This window comes from Triticum urartu, chromosome 3A (genome assembly GCF_056163025.1).
Source record: "Triticum urartu cultivar PI428250 chromosome 3A, HENAU_Tu73, whole genome shotgun sequence".
Classification (NCBI taxonomy): domain Eukaryota; kingdom Viridiplantae; phylum Streptophyta; class Magnoliopsida; order Poales; family Poaceae; genus Triticum; species Triticum urartu.
Window position 1 is genome coordinate 665,390,338 of NC_141875.1, and position 15,137 is coordinate 665,405,474.

At 49.2% G+C, this 15,137-nt stretch overlaps 1 pseudogene; it reads left to right on the forward strand.

Annotated features, from left to right (window-relative positions):
* The first annotated feature begins 262 nt into the window (after positions 1–262).
* LOC147981229 (uncharacterized) lies at positions 263–1,311 on the forward strand (annotated as a pseudogene).
* Positions 1,312–15,137: the final 13,826 nt, after the last annotated feature.

Genomic DNA, 15,137 nt, shown 5'->3' on the forward strand with positions numbered 1-15,137 from the left:
AAATGCGTCGGCGCGGACGCCGAACGGACGTCACGGGCGCCTTCTCGCTGTCCGCGGCGTCCCCACCTGACGGCTGTCCAACTAACCGCTGCCCACCCGGTCAGCTTAATTTATGATCACGGGCCCGCGCGTCAGCGACGGCGCTCGTCTTTTTTTAAGCCAACCATGCGGCGGGGCTGTCCTCGTCCAAAATCGCCGTCCACATCTGGCAAGCTTTGCTCCCCCGTCGCCGGCAAACCCTAGCCACCAGAACCACAGCGAGATGGGGCTCTTCTCCGGCGCCGGCAGCAACAATGCCAAGGGCAAGGCCCCCGCCACCCCTTTCCCCGCAGAGTTCCTCCCGCCTCCGCCGGCGCCTCGCCGGCAGAGGCAGCGCGTGAACGTGCCAGTGCACCAGGCAGAGTGGCACTGGCGGCACCGCCAGTCTCTGCCGTACCCCGACGTGACCCTACCGCATGACTGGCATCTGGATCCAGATAGGATCCCAGTGTCGGCGGCGTCGCGGACGGCTAGGGCTCACGCGGAGGAGGTGCGGCATCGGCGGGCGCTGCTGACACCGGAGCGGCACCGCGAGCCCGCCTACGCATCCGACTCGCCCAACTGGGCGAGGTGGTTCGCCTTCTAGCACGAGGAGGCGAGACGATGGGGCGTGCGCGAGGTCAACCGGAGCGAGCCGCCGCCACCGCTCATCATCTGCGAGGAGGACCAGGCGACTGAGGACACCTACCAGGCGGCCCTTGCGGCCTTCTACCGGGAGAGCGAGGAGGACGAGCGGTGCAGGGCGGAGGCGGCGGAGGAAGAGGAGGCTCGCTACGAGGCGGCGATGGCGCAGGCACTTGCCCTCTCCGCGGCGGGCGACTGCGTGGTGCCGCCGGTGGCCCCGCCGTCCCCTCCCCGATGCCTCGTCAAGCCGGAGAAGCAGCCGAAGCCGGAGCCGGAGCCGTCCCCCATCGAGCGCTACTCCTGGACGGGAGTAGTGCGCGAGTAGGTACGCGCGCCGCCGGTTTGGATGGGGGCGACGCCGGCGCAGGAGGCGGTGTACCTCGATCACTGGCGCCAGATCCGGGTGGCCGAGGAGCGCCGCGACGGCGAGTACCTCGAGATGCTCGAGCGCGACCTCGAGGAGGAGGAGCGCGAGGCCGAGGAGGAGGCGCGCCAGGCCGCGGCTGCACAGCGGCCGCACAACCCCCCGCGCCGGCACCGCCTGCGCCCGACATGGCCGCGCTCTGGAACACAACGTTCTCCTGGGCCGGGCCGGCGCCGACGCTCATCGACCTCACGGACCTCGAGTACGACGACGACGACGCCTAAGGCAGCACGCTGCCTCGTAGTTTAGGTTGTTTTTATATTTTTAAAATGCAAATGTGGACGCGTGGACTCTCGCCGGCCTTCGTGGCCGGCTTTATGTTTAATTAATGTTGTATTTCTTTTTTAATATACATGCGTTATTTTTTTTTCTAGCGCCGTCAAAATGGATCGGGCCAGCGTTGGGCGCATGCGCCGATCCAAACGCGGAAGCAGACATCTGTGTTCGTCTGACCGATCCAAACAGATAAAAAAAGAACAAAAGCGCCTTCCGTTTGGATCGGCTTGTTGGAGTTGCTCTTACGATCGCTGATCATCTAGTCTAGAGTACTAAAAACCATGCTTTTCTTTTGTTTACAGGATATACTAACTACAGAAGTGGAGCTGTAGCACTTGCCAACATGAAGAGACATGTACACCAAACCTGCACCAGTGCTTCCCACTCAACTCCATGGTTCACAGCCAACAACAGACTGTCCGTACTATGTATCTAGAGTACTATACAAACCATGCTTTTCTTCTCTCTCTCAAGGAATCTTGATCCAGTGTAGCCCTTAACAAAAATATCATCCGTGTTTCCCTTAACAAAAAATATCATACTACCACGTCCTTGCGGTTTGACCGAGCAACCACTAGCCTCTGACCGCCTTTTTGTCGCGGCCGGCCGGCCAAGGCGATTGTTTTTTCAGTCGATTGAAAACCAATCGAGCTTGTGCTCGCGTGCACTCCATGGTTTGGCGCTGCCCCACCACTAATCAAGAATCAACGAAATCAATCTGTCCCCGTCGATGCAGCCCCTAATTCCCCAGTCTCGGGTTCCTGTCGCCATTACCTTCCTCACCTTTTTTCTCTTTCACTCAAATTCTTTCTGCTTTCTCCATTATTTTATGCTAGACCGGGGACGATCGATGCAGGTTTTTCCTGGCGGATGGCGGACGGCGGATGATGGCTGGTTTGGTTCGGTCGCCCGTCGCAGTTAAGCCCTGGCATTGACGGGTGCTAATTGAGAGAGAGAGAGAGAGACCGGTCCATCCATTGACGTTGCTCCTCAACTAAACTGGTGTGCGCTAGCTACTCCCGCACCTCACCGGGGGAGATGACTAGTCGTCGTCCTCCTCGTTGATCTGCAATAAGTAGGCTGCACGATCGGTCTCATAGTTTGAAACGGTAGAATAAGTAAGGCAAAGCTGCTGAAAGTTCAAACTACAAGGAGGATTATACTCCCTCTGAAAAATATAAAAACATTTAGATCACTAAAATAGTGATCTAAACGCTCTTAGACCAACTCCACCACGCAACCCCAAATGGACGTCCGGTTTGGCCGGATTTTGTCCCTTTGGGGCGGCGATGCGGTCGTCCATGTCCGCGTTTGTCCGTTGGATCGTGGGTGCGCCCAGCGCGCGGCCGCACCCCAAATCATGTCCGGGATGGACGTGATTAAAAAAACAAAAAACTTAAATAAAATGCCTAAAAAAGTAAATAAATGCACTTAAAAAACTTAATATATATAAAGGTCACGGCCACAAAACGACCCAGTTTCACGCCGCACTTAAACGGCCCAGTTGCATAATTAAAATGAAAACAAAATAAAAAAAAGCCGCCCGCGCGCTGCCCGTCCATGCCCTGGCCGTCGCTGTCACCGTCATCAATGGTCACCGATGTCGTCGTCGTCGCTGCAGAGGTCGATGTAGTCCGGCGGCGTCCAGAGATGGGCCGGCGGTCCGCGATGCACGGGGGCGGCGGGCTGGAAGGTGGCCGGTGCCTGCACCACCTCCTCCCAAGGCGAGGCGTCGCGCTCCAGTGACCGCGGCAGCGTGGGGCACCAGTTGCCCCCCGCGGCGGCCGCCATCTGCTCCGCCGTGCACGACCAGGTCCACCCCTGGCCCACCAGGCCGAGTGGAAGGCAGCCACCGGCGGCTCCTCCGTCACCTCCTCCTTCGGCTCGGGGATGGCGACGTCGCCGGCCGCAGAGAGGGCCATCATCTCCTCGAGGCCCGGCCATTGGCGCTCATCGTGCATGTACATAGAGTCGTCCATGACACGCGCCATGATCCGGGCCTCCTCCTCCGCTGTCATGCGAGGAGGTGGAGGTGGCGATGGGGAAGGCGACGGCGTGGGCGTCAGGCCGCGCACCCGCGTACGCCGGCGCACCTCCTGACGTGGCCGCCGCGGCACCGACACCGTGCCGGCGAAGTACGATGCGCGTCGCACGTCGTGCTCGTCCTGGAGCCAAGTGCCCCATAGGACGGAGTCGGGGGCGTACCTCTCGTCGTGGAATAGGTCGTCGGGGAGGAGGCGACGGCGCCGCTCGATCTCATCCGCCTGGCACGGGCGCTCGCTGGCACCGGCGGGATGTGGACCCGGTCCGCGGAGAGGTACCAGTTGTTGGGGAGGTGCACTCGCTCCACGGGACCGGCGTCCTCATCTTCCAGTACCGCCAGCACACATCGACGGCCAGGTACCGCCGGTCGCGCTCGTCGGCGGCCCTAGGCGCGATAGTGAAGGGGCAGGCGCGGGGGCTCGAATGGAGGAGCGCGGCGGTGACACGGGCTCCTCCTTCTTGACGGAGCCGCGGCGGCGTCCCGAGGAGGAGCCGACCTCGCGGTCGTGCTTCCAAAGGCCCATGGCTGCGGCCGGCCGGTGAGGTCGACGATGGGGAGCGGCTAGGGTTTCGAGGGTGTAGGGTTTCAAGGGGGCAGAGAGGGGCTGGAGTGGGAACTGTGGACGACGACCGGTCCACGGCTTCCCATTTAAGAAGGACGGCGACCTTTCGCAGTGCGGATGACAGGTGGGGCCACCACTACTAGGAAAAGGGCTAAAGATGAAATTGACATTAATGGCGCACCAGAGAAGTGGTGCGCCACTACTATTTACTAATGGCGCACCACGTGAAGATACGCCATTAGTGTGTAAGACACTAATAGCGCACCAGGCACAAGGTGCACCACTAATAACAAAATGTTTTTTTTTCATTTTTTCAAACATACTAATGGCGCATCCGGGCAAAGTGCGCTATTAGTAGTTAGAACTACTAATGGCGCACCAACCGTTGAGTGCGCCACTACTGTATTCTTTTTGTTTTTTACTTTTTTGCAAAATTACTAATGCCGCACCGTCGCATAGTGCGCCATTACTAGTTCAAACTAGTAATGGCGCACTGTGCCACGGTGCGTCATTAGTATAAAAATTATTTTTAATACTTTTTTGCAAAACTACTAATGGCGCATGTATGTGTGGTGCACCTTCCCCCGCTCCACTGCCGCCGACAAGCACCCCCCGCACCTGCCCCCGCTCCACCACCGCCGACGAGCACCCCCCGCACCCGCCCCTGCTCCACCGCCGCCGACGAGCACCCCCCGCACCATCTCCCCCGCTCCACCGGCCGCCGCCGACGACCCCCCGCACCCTCCCCCACTCCACCGCCGCCGACGACCCACCGCACCCTCCCCCGCTCCACCGGCCACCGCCGCCGACCCCCGGCCCGCACCCTCCCCCACTCCACCGCCGCCGATGAGCACCCCCCGCGCCCTCTCCCCCGCACCTCGCCAGATCCGGTCCCCCTCGCCGCCGAGCACCCCCCGCACCATCTCCCTCGCTCCACCGGCCGCCGCCGCCGACCCCCCGCACCCTCCCCCACTCCACCGCCGCCGACGACCCACCACACCCTCCCCCGCTCCACCGGTCGCCGCCGCCGACCCCCGGCCCGCACCCCCCCCCCACTCCACCGTCGCCGACGACCCACCGCACCCTCTCCCCCGCACCCTCCCCGGCCCGCTCCACCGTCACAAATGAATGCAAGTGAAATTGCAAAAAAAAAACAAATTTGATTATATTTTCAAATAACAAATTTGATGATATTTTAAAATAATAAATTTGATGATATTTTTTCATATTCATAAATATTTTCAAATAACAAATTTGATGATATTTTTTTAAAAAATATTACTTTTTTAATAAAAAATATTACTGTTATGATTTAAACAAGTTTGAACATATTTAAACACAAATAAATATCAAACAACATTTTAAATGCATAAAAACAAAAATTGGGGAGCCTGGGAATCAAACCCAAGACCTCCTAGTGTGTGTGCTGCGTGCTGACCAGTCGGGCTAGTGGGCGTGTTCTGATGAAGATAGGGTTAGGTGGAATATAACCTGACTAGTCGGGCTAGTAATTAAAACAAAATTCTAATGGCGCACCAGGGGGAGGTGCGCCATTAGAATCGTCGTACTTATGGTGCACTAGGGGGAGGTGTGCCATTGCAAACCCTCCCCCACTCCACCTATTCCCCTCGCACTATGTGGCCTCCCTCCCTCGCCAGATCCCCACTCGACCCCAAACGTACGCCGCCGCCCCCTTGCTCCGCCCCATCCGTCCGCCGCGCCTGCACGCCGTCGCCGCCGCCGCCGCTGTGGTTTTGCGCTGCCCCGACGCTGCCGCCCCGACCCCCGCAGGACTCCACCCCCGCCGCCCCCGCGCCCCCCGAACGGGATCGGCCGAGCGCGCGCCGCCCGCTCCTCTCCTCTCCTCCTCCCTCCGACGAGCGAGGGCCTCCTCCGGCCCCTGCAGCAGCCGACGAGCGCGGCCCCGACGCACCCACCCCGCCTGCCCCTGCCGTCCTCCGCCACCGGCCCCTGCTCTCTTTCGACCGTGGCGAGCGAGGACCCGGACGAGCTCGGACCCCGACCCCGACCCCTTCGCCGACCCCGACCCCTCCGGCGACCAGGTACCTCTCCTCCTTCCTCCTTTCTCCCTGTCTCCACCATTCCCTATTCCGCTGCTGCCTCCGGCGGCCGCTCGCTGCCTTGCACACCCGCGCACGCACCTAGCCGTGCCGGCCCTGCTTGCCGTCCCGCGCGTGCCCCTGCGCCTGCCTGAGCTGCTTCTGCTTACTGTACTGCTAGCTAGCTTTTCAATTTTTACATTGACTAACCTCCTAGATAGACCCGAATCTGTGGTTAAACAACTGGTAAAATGACCGAATAAAATATGAGTAGGTAGTATATGATCAATAGGCAATACTAGTGGATATTAGGCCTTTTTACAGGCAATAATAGTGGGTTATGTACCTGGATGTCTGTGGGCGATGCTCTGGTGGTATGTATGATGTCTCTGCTTTTTTTGAGATTGCTGCTGCTATCTCACCAGATTATATGTAGTGTGTCATTCTTACTATGGTCATGTAAGAGAAATGCTTTGCCTTGCTAATTTTACCATGAGATTTGGGGTAATCAGCTAGTTCTGGTCAAAGCAAGTGGTTTTCCTGAGCTATGCCTTGGTTAGAAAATGATGCATGATGGTTTGTTCAGAAGAGGAATAATCTGAGGATAGCACGTATCATGGGGTCAAACCTGGGACCCCTATTGCAATTTGATTTTGATTATTAATTTTCCGTGAGCAGATGAATTACAATGTTTGTGTTGTAATGAAACTTGAGCTGAAATAGAACTTGACAGCCTGTACAGTGAATATATACAGTCATTGTAATTTTTGGTGTCAAATCACTCAAGCGGTAACTGAATTTTTAAACTGAACTTGACACAATACTATTCAGTTAATTTGCTTGGACAGTAGTATGTATGCTCATCACTTTATGTATGGTGTTATGCACTGTTATCTCTGTTCAGTTGACTAATGAAGCACTAGGCTCATCCATGGTACAAGTTCACCTGTGAGCACTTGAAATTAGTCAGGACATCCCGTACTGATAGATGTAAATTATGTCCAGTAGGCTTTGAAGCACCGGTTTTTCCTGTTTCTAACTCCGAATCTGATATAAACCATACTGTTGGCATAAGTGGTCTTTTGTATATGTGCTGATGCTTTGTTAATATAAAGCTATAGATGATGTTGTACTTGTGATGATGCTACTTGTGATCTTCTGAAATGACCCATTGGCGACTTCATTACGCGGGGATAATGATATTGCAGGTACCCCAAGAGGCCCTTGAGTTTGCCGGAATGTCGATTAACTTCCGTTCCGGCAAATTCGGGTACTCCATATGTCCTATTTTCAGCAAAGGTCATGCTGAAATTTTCCGTGAATTTTAGCATGACTTTGCTAAAAATAGGACATATGGGGTACTTACAACTAATGTTGATTATCTTCTGCTCAAAATTTATGCTGCTATAATGTTGTAAGGGTACTAATTGGTCTCTTCTGCTGCTTATCAGAGATGAGGGGAAGCAGTCACCGCCGCTCTGCCTCACCGGAGTACGAGTTGGATGCTTTTGAGTTCTTCACTATCATACTTTCTTCTTCAGTATCAGCCACGAGGCAGGTATATAAAACGAGATATCTCCCCTTCACCCATCTCATTATGATAACTCTGTTGTTTGCTACATCACTCCTTGTCCCAAATTGCAGAGGCTGCCTGACGCTTTTATGAAGATGCTGGGTGAAGATCCGCCAGATAATGTGAAGCTCCGACAGGCCGGCAGCGGGGTTCGCAGGCTGTGGGACGTGGAGTTGGTGATCGAGGAGGGCCACATGTACCTGTGCCGTGGCTGGGAGAAGTTATACAGTGCCTACGACCTGCGGACCGGGTACTTTCTTCTCTTGAGGCACGACGATGACGCCACAATGCTCATCGTGAAGATTTTCAACAAGACTATGTGTCGCATGCGCTACGCTGAAGACGAAGATGCCAGTGCGTTCTGCCTCTTCTTATTCCTCCATATTTGGCTTTGTCTCACATCGATTGTTAACGGTCATTGTTGCATTTGGACAGGCAATGGGAGCAGCAGCAGCGACACTGGCTACAGCCAAAGCAGCAGCGATTATGGCTGTAGCAAAAGCAACAGCGATTCTGGCCTTAGCGGAAGCAGCAGCAATTCTGGCAGCAGCGAAGACAACAAGAAGGATGATCCGGACTGGAGTGGGGGAGAAGAGGAGCAGAGTGGGGATGAGGAGCTGCAGGATGACGATGGGCATCAGGCTGAGGATGACCTAGCGCTGGTGGTGGTTGACCAAGGGCAAGAGATGGTGGTGGCTGACCATGGGCAAGAGATGGTGGTGGCTGACCATGGGCAAGAGATGGTGGTGGCTGAGGATGGCCTCGCGATGGTAGTGGTGCTTGACAATTACCACGCACCGGTGGTGGCGCCGGCGATCTCACAGCTGGGCGACATGACCACGCCAATTGTGGTAGAAGACTACATCCCACAGCTGCCTCCACTGCCTCCACCACCTCGCTGCTCTTGGCGCATCAGGCTGAGGAAGGAGAAGGAGAAGAACAATGAGAACTGAACTATGTCAGGTATGTCAGATCTCCAAAATGATATATATATATATACTTAGTTACCTATTTCGAAAATAATTTGGTACCCATGGTGGTAGCTACGCATGCATGCAACGGCCGACACATGGCCCTGACACACATGCACTTACCTGGTGGCTATTGACACAAAGTATAGTGTGTCATAGATATGTCAGAACGGGTACAGCCTAGGAACCAGGAGTAACAAATTGAGCCCACAAGCCCAGCTAGACGCAAGGCCCAAACCATCTCCCATCCATGATACTCAAACCCATCATCTTAATAGGCCAGGCCCATCAATCAAACAAGCACCCAACATTTGAGAGGCTGATGCTATAAATAAGCATGTGACCCCAAGACGTAAGCCATACCTAGCACACCATTCCTCAAAATAGGAAAGGAAAAACCTAGCACACCAAGAACACAATGGCTACAAACAGCCAGCTGAAGAGTAGCAACCAAAGCTTCAGCTCCACCACCGCCTTGACAAGCCCGGCATCATTCGCCACACAGAGCTCGCCGGAGCAGTGGAGCGAAGCCCCATCCACATTGTTGTGCGCGTGTAGTCTGTCGGCTACTGTCTTCACCGCAAACACGCCGAACAACCGTGCTCGTCGCTTCCTCATATGCGGAAACCCATCGAGGCAGACGGTCAGATGCCAATGCTACAGGGGGGTTCAGGTGCGCATTTATCTTGCTCGCTAAAAAGCCCTCCAATTTTCCCACCTATTACGGCATATAATCCCACTCCAAACACAGGGTTGCTTCCTCTGGATCTGGCAGGATCTAGTCGAGAAGTATGCGAGCTCAATGGTGGCTTACAAGAGCAAACAGCAGGCAATACAGCAAAGAGAGGCTGCAGAAGCCGCGGAGTAGGAGGGCTCCAAAATTACTTATGTTAGCACAAAATGATCAAGTTTACATAATAAGCTTATAGTCTTCTTCTTATTCTTCTTCTTATCCAAAATGACATATGTTAGCTTTATTTTACCTAAGTTGGCTCTAATATGCTAACTTAGAGCTTATATGCTTAGTTTCCTATAGGTTAGCTCCAAAATTACTTATATTAGCACAAAATGATCAAGTTTATATAATAAGCTTATAGTCTTCTTCTTATTATTTTTCTTACCCAAAATGACATAGGTTAGCTTCATTTTACCTAAGTTGGCTCTAATATGCTAACTTAGAGCTTATATGCTTAGTTTCCTATAGGTTAGCTTCAAAATTACTTATGTTAGCACAAAATGATCAAGTTTATATAATAAACTTATAGTCTTCTTCTTATCCAAAATGACATAGGTTAGCTTCATTTTACTTAAGTTGGCTCTAATATGCTAACTTAGAGCTTATATGCTTAGTTTCCTATAGGTTAGCTTCAAAATTACTTATGTTAGCACAAAATGATCAAGTTTACATAATAAGCTTATAGTCTTCTTCTTATTCTTCTTATTCTTATTCTTCTTCTTCTAACTTCTTGTTTATCATTTTGCAGATTTGATTTAATTCACGGAAGCTTGCATGGATGGAGTGCTTCTTTTCCATTTGTGTTTTTATTTTGCATCAATGTGAAACTTTTGTGAATTGATGGATAACGGTGTTGAATGAACATTGTGAAACTTTTGTAATATGTAACGATGGAACTATGTGTTGGCTATGTATGTATATATGATGAAACTTGTGTGTTGGATATGATCTGGTGGACGCAGGTAACATCGTTACATATGGCCCCCTGTATGTAAGCTAAGCAGATCTGTGTTGTATGTTATCTCTAATATTTTTTAACCTGTGAAAATATCAGAAATAAAAACATCCCTAATATTCATACTAGTGGCGCACCACACAAGACACTAATGGCGCACTGTTATAATCACACTAATGACGCATCACCCAACACTAATGGCACACTAATGGCGCACTGTTATAATCACACTAGGGTGCGCCATTAGTAAGAAATAATAGTGGCGTGATACTAATGGCGCACCAGCAGTGCGCCATTAGTGGGCAAAACTGGTGCGCCATTACTAGCCCTTTTCCTAGTAGTGCACCCGCCCGTGCGCAGTTATGTTGGCGGGTGGGAGGTAGGTGGTCGCCTGTCACGCGGCCCCGACGTGGACATTCAAATCGCCCGTCCGCTGTCCGCCGCGACCCAAACCCGATGCAAATTTGCGCTCGAAATGGGTCGGCCCGGACACAAAACGGATCAGATGGGTCCGGGCCATCGCGCGCTGAGCTGCAACGTTTGTCCATTTTACTCCAAATGGACGGGGCCGGACAAGATGAGGTCACGCGGTGGAGTTGGCCTTATATTTGTTTACGGAATACGTACCCACCTATCGTGTTTCGACTTCGACAGGTTGGTGCCCCCTTGGCATCCACGTGACCGTATTATGTCCCCCTCATCGTTGCCTAATCACCGAACTGCTGCCCATATCATATGTGAAATCAGTTGGACAACAGGGATACTTAGAATTAGACCATTGGATAACCCTTGTTGCTCAAGTCTTGACTTTTACTACAAGCTTGCACATAAAGATGAGCGTGATGGACCGCCTTCGCTAATTTATCCTTTTTTATTTTATAACACATTTAGTAATTAAGCTGACTTGGTACAATTACATGCCGCGCACGCACTGCCTGCTTAATTGTCAACAGGAGCGCAGGAGGCATGAGGGCACGTATACAGATAGTCAAAGTGTCGAACACATCTCCGTATGGCTACGAAGTCCTCTACGCGTATGCCTGCCTGTATATGAGATGGAGGATCTCATGAACTACATGTAGAGAGGTATAGTCAAATGGAGTCAAACACAGCTCAGACGACGACGATGCTCTGGTTGCCGACTCCCCATCGACTTTTAATTAATTAATTTGCGATTATCCCCTCTAACCTCTAGCTAGACGCACCATCCTCGGAATCGCCACGTGCGCGAAAACGAAGAACAAAATGTACCGAAAGGGAGCATGGAATTAGTGAGCTGGTTGCCTTCGGCGTGAGGGAAAGAACAATCAGAGCCCGTCCACTTGTGTAAAAGACAAGGCACAAACAATTTGTCCTTCGGAATTCCACCACCAATTGCAGCATATTTTCATTTCCGTGGGGCCGCGACGTGTATATTTAACTGCTAGCAGGGGACACAAATATAATTCCCTTTTTTGTGGTGACATCCTGGTCGAAAGGGACACCCATGAGCAACGAGCATATCCTCAGATGGTTTCGTGGAGCGAGGCCGGCCGTAATTTAATTACAAGGTCAGATCGTCCGGGTTCGGTCAATTCGGGAAAGCCGAGATTTTTATTTGTGAAGAATGAGAATAAAAGCATGGTCTTCTATAGGTTTACCTAATATGGAGATAATCCTCTTTGGGAGCATGAAAAATTCGGTTCATTAGGAGGTAGTGGACGCAATGATAGAGCTGGGAATGGGAGGTTATAACCATAACTTGGCAGCACTTGAGCGGTGCTCCAATAGATTATGGGGAAAAGACACCACTCGTATTGTCCTAATAATAAGAACAGAATGTGATCATCCAAAGAAAACACTAATGGGGCCAATGGAATGAGCTTCTTTTTAGAAAGCTAGATGGAGATTAAGAAAAGATGAAGTTCGTTAAAGATTATCTGCTGCAAGAACGTTCTGGCCCAGTAGGCCTATCAGCAGCATAAGGGTATTGAGGGCTATTAAAACCCTTGCTGTCTTAATGGCCCATCTGTCTCAATGGGCCGAATGAATTTAGCGAGTGAGGATCACCCGCTAGATTCACTCGCAGGCCGCAGCCCAATAGTACCACCTTTCCCTCTCTTGTGCCTGCTCGGTCTCCTCACGAGTTTCGCTATTTTTGCCCCCAAAAAAGGAGGTTCGTTATTTTTTTCTTTCGTTCGGTATTTCCACAGGTGTTTATATAGTTATAACAAATTCATCCACTAAAAAAATAGAAAATTCACGAACAAAAATTGACAATTTCTAGATAAGTTCATAGATTTGAAAAAACAATGATGGATTTGAACCACTTTTACGGATTAAAAAAATTCCATGTATTTGAAAACATGTTCATGTATTTGGAAAAAGTTCACAAATTTGAAAACAATCATTTACATTAAAACATTTCACTGATGCAGGAAAGTTTGTGGATTTAAAAAATCATAGATTTGAACATATTTTAAACAATTTGTATACAAATAGCGGATTTGAAAAAATCACAGATTCTAAAACAGTTCATAGATTTTGAAAAGAAATATCATGGATTTGAAAAAAGTTTGCAAATTTGAAAAAATGTTCCTAGATTTGAAAGATTTAATGGATCTAACAAAAGTCATGATATTTTTAAAAGTTCACTGATTTGGAAAACCATTCATGAAAACTAAAACAAGGAATGGGCAACCCAGAAGGAAAACAAATAAAATATAGTGAAAAATAGACAAAAAAAGAAGAAAAGGTAGAACTGCAGATTTCCAAAACCAGGCCAGGAGCTTGTGGAAGCTTCCCAACACAGGAATGTAAAACACTTAGATGGCCGACCCAGCTACGAAAATTAGCGGTAGCGCTCCATACGCGCCAATTAGGATTTGCCAAAGATAGTGGCCCACATCAGTACTCATTCACTAGGCTTGGCAGTGTGCTACATGCTTTTCACCAAAAGTTTTTTTAGACTTGCTGTTCACCGAAAGCATTGCCTAATATGCCTATTTGGGCTTACTTGATCATAAAGGAAGCTCATTTTTCTGTTGTCGCCTATTTGGCGCCTTAACCGTCGTTTACAGGCAATCCTATATAGCATCCCCCCCACTCCATTCCTTCAAGAATAATTGATACGACCCATCGAGCGTTCACTTACATGAGAAGAAGATTCCTCTCAGTTTTCAGAAGCTTCCAGAAACGCATAGTCGGGTTTTGGGAAGCTTCCATTTTTTTGTTTCTGGTTTTTCTTGAACAAGTGTTTGTTCTATTTTTATTTTGGTTTTCTTCTCTCTTATTTTCATTTTTTTATTTTTCTCCGATTTTATCAAATGCATGAGCTTTTTAAAATTTGATTTTTTAAGAAATTGTGAATATTTTGTAAGTTTGTGAACTATTTTTTTTCACATCCCTGTACTTTTTCTTTTTCTTTTTGCAAAAATATAGTTAATTTTTGAACATTGGCCATTTTTTTTTCAAATTTGTGAACTTATTTCTCAAAGTAAATGATTTTTTCCAAATTCCTATTTTATTCCAAAATCGATGAAGTTATTTCGGATCCTTGAACATTTTCTTGTTATATTTTTTGAATTCAGTGATTTGTTTTTCAAAATCAATTAACTTTTTCCAAATTTGTATTTTTTTCAAAATCGATGAACATTTTTCAAATTCATGACTTTTCTTTTTTGCAAAATTGATGTAATCATTTCAAATCTGTGAACGTTTTTTCTTTCAAAACCGCCATGAAGTTGTTTTGAATTAGTGAACTGTTTTTAAACCTGTGAACTTTTTTGAATTTTTGAATCTTTTTCTGAAATTCGGAAACTTTTTCTGAATTGATGAACATTTTGTCAAAACCATTAAATTTTTTGAATTCATGATTTTTTTTGCTTTTCCAAAAGTCAAAGACTGACGGTCAACAGCAAACCGAACGAGCAAAGGAAGTGGCCAGCTAAGTGACAAGTCGAGTGACCGAGGGCGTTGGGCCGGCCTGCGGGAGCGCCACTTCCACGAAAGGGCGCCTGAAGCGTCGTTTAAGAGGACCCCAGTTGCAGCATGACGAATAGCTGTGTACGACTACACCTCAAAAAAAAAAAGCTGTGTACGACTTGTGCAGGAAGGCACATCTAGCTGTGTACTGCCGTCTGTTACCATGTTACCATGCATGGACGACCTGATTTGAATGTCCTGCAAAAATCGTGTGTATAGTGTCGTGTGCATAGCATTGTTCAAATGAAAATTCCTTTCTTGGGAGAGCGTGTAAAGTGGTGTGCTCAGTCGTCGCCGCATGTTGCGCTCTGAACGCAACCTTGGGATTATGTATTTTTCATGCATGCATTTTGGGATTTTTTTTCAGGCTTTGGCTAGATTTTTTCTAGGTGGCATTTTTTTTGAGAAGAAGTGTATCTCCGTGAGAAGCATAGCATGTGCTTCTGCAAGGAGCACAATTATACTTTTCGAAAGGGAAAAATATAGTTGTGCTTTCGTGAAAATTACAGCATGTGCTCTCATAAGAAGTACAACCGTACTTTTCCGTACAATTTTGACGAAAAACACAACTATGATTTTGGAAAAGAGAATAGCAGATGCTGTGCTCCCGCGAGAACCACAATTGTGCTCCCTGAAACTAATGTAAAACACAGTTGTGCTTTTTGAAAAGTGAGAAGCACAAGCTGTGCTCCCGCTGAACGCTTCTTGACAATGGGAAATTGGAGCTTATGCTTGTTGTGCTTTCCAAAACAAACTGAAAAAGCACAACTATGCCTTCGGTTCCTTTTCTTTATTTGTGAAAAAAGTTCATAGAAATCTATTAACATGAGATCTTTTTTTGTAAACTTTCGATCTATTTATTTTCAATCGTGGTAGTACAACGAACACTAAAAATAATAAAAATTACATT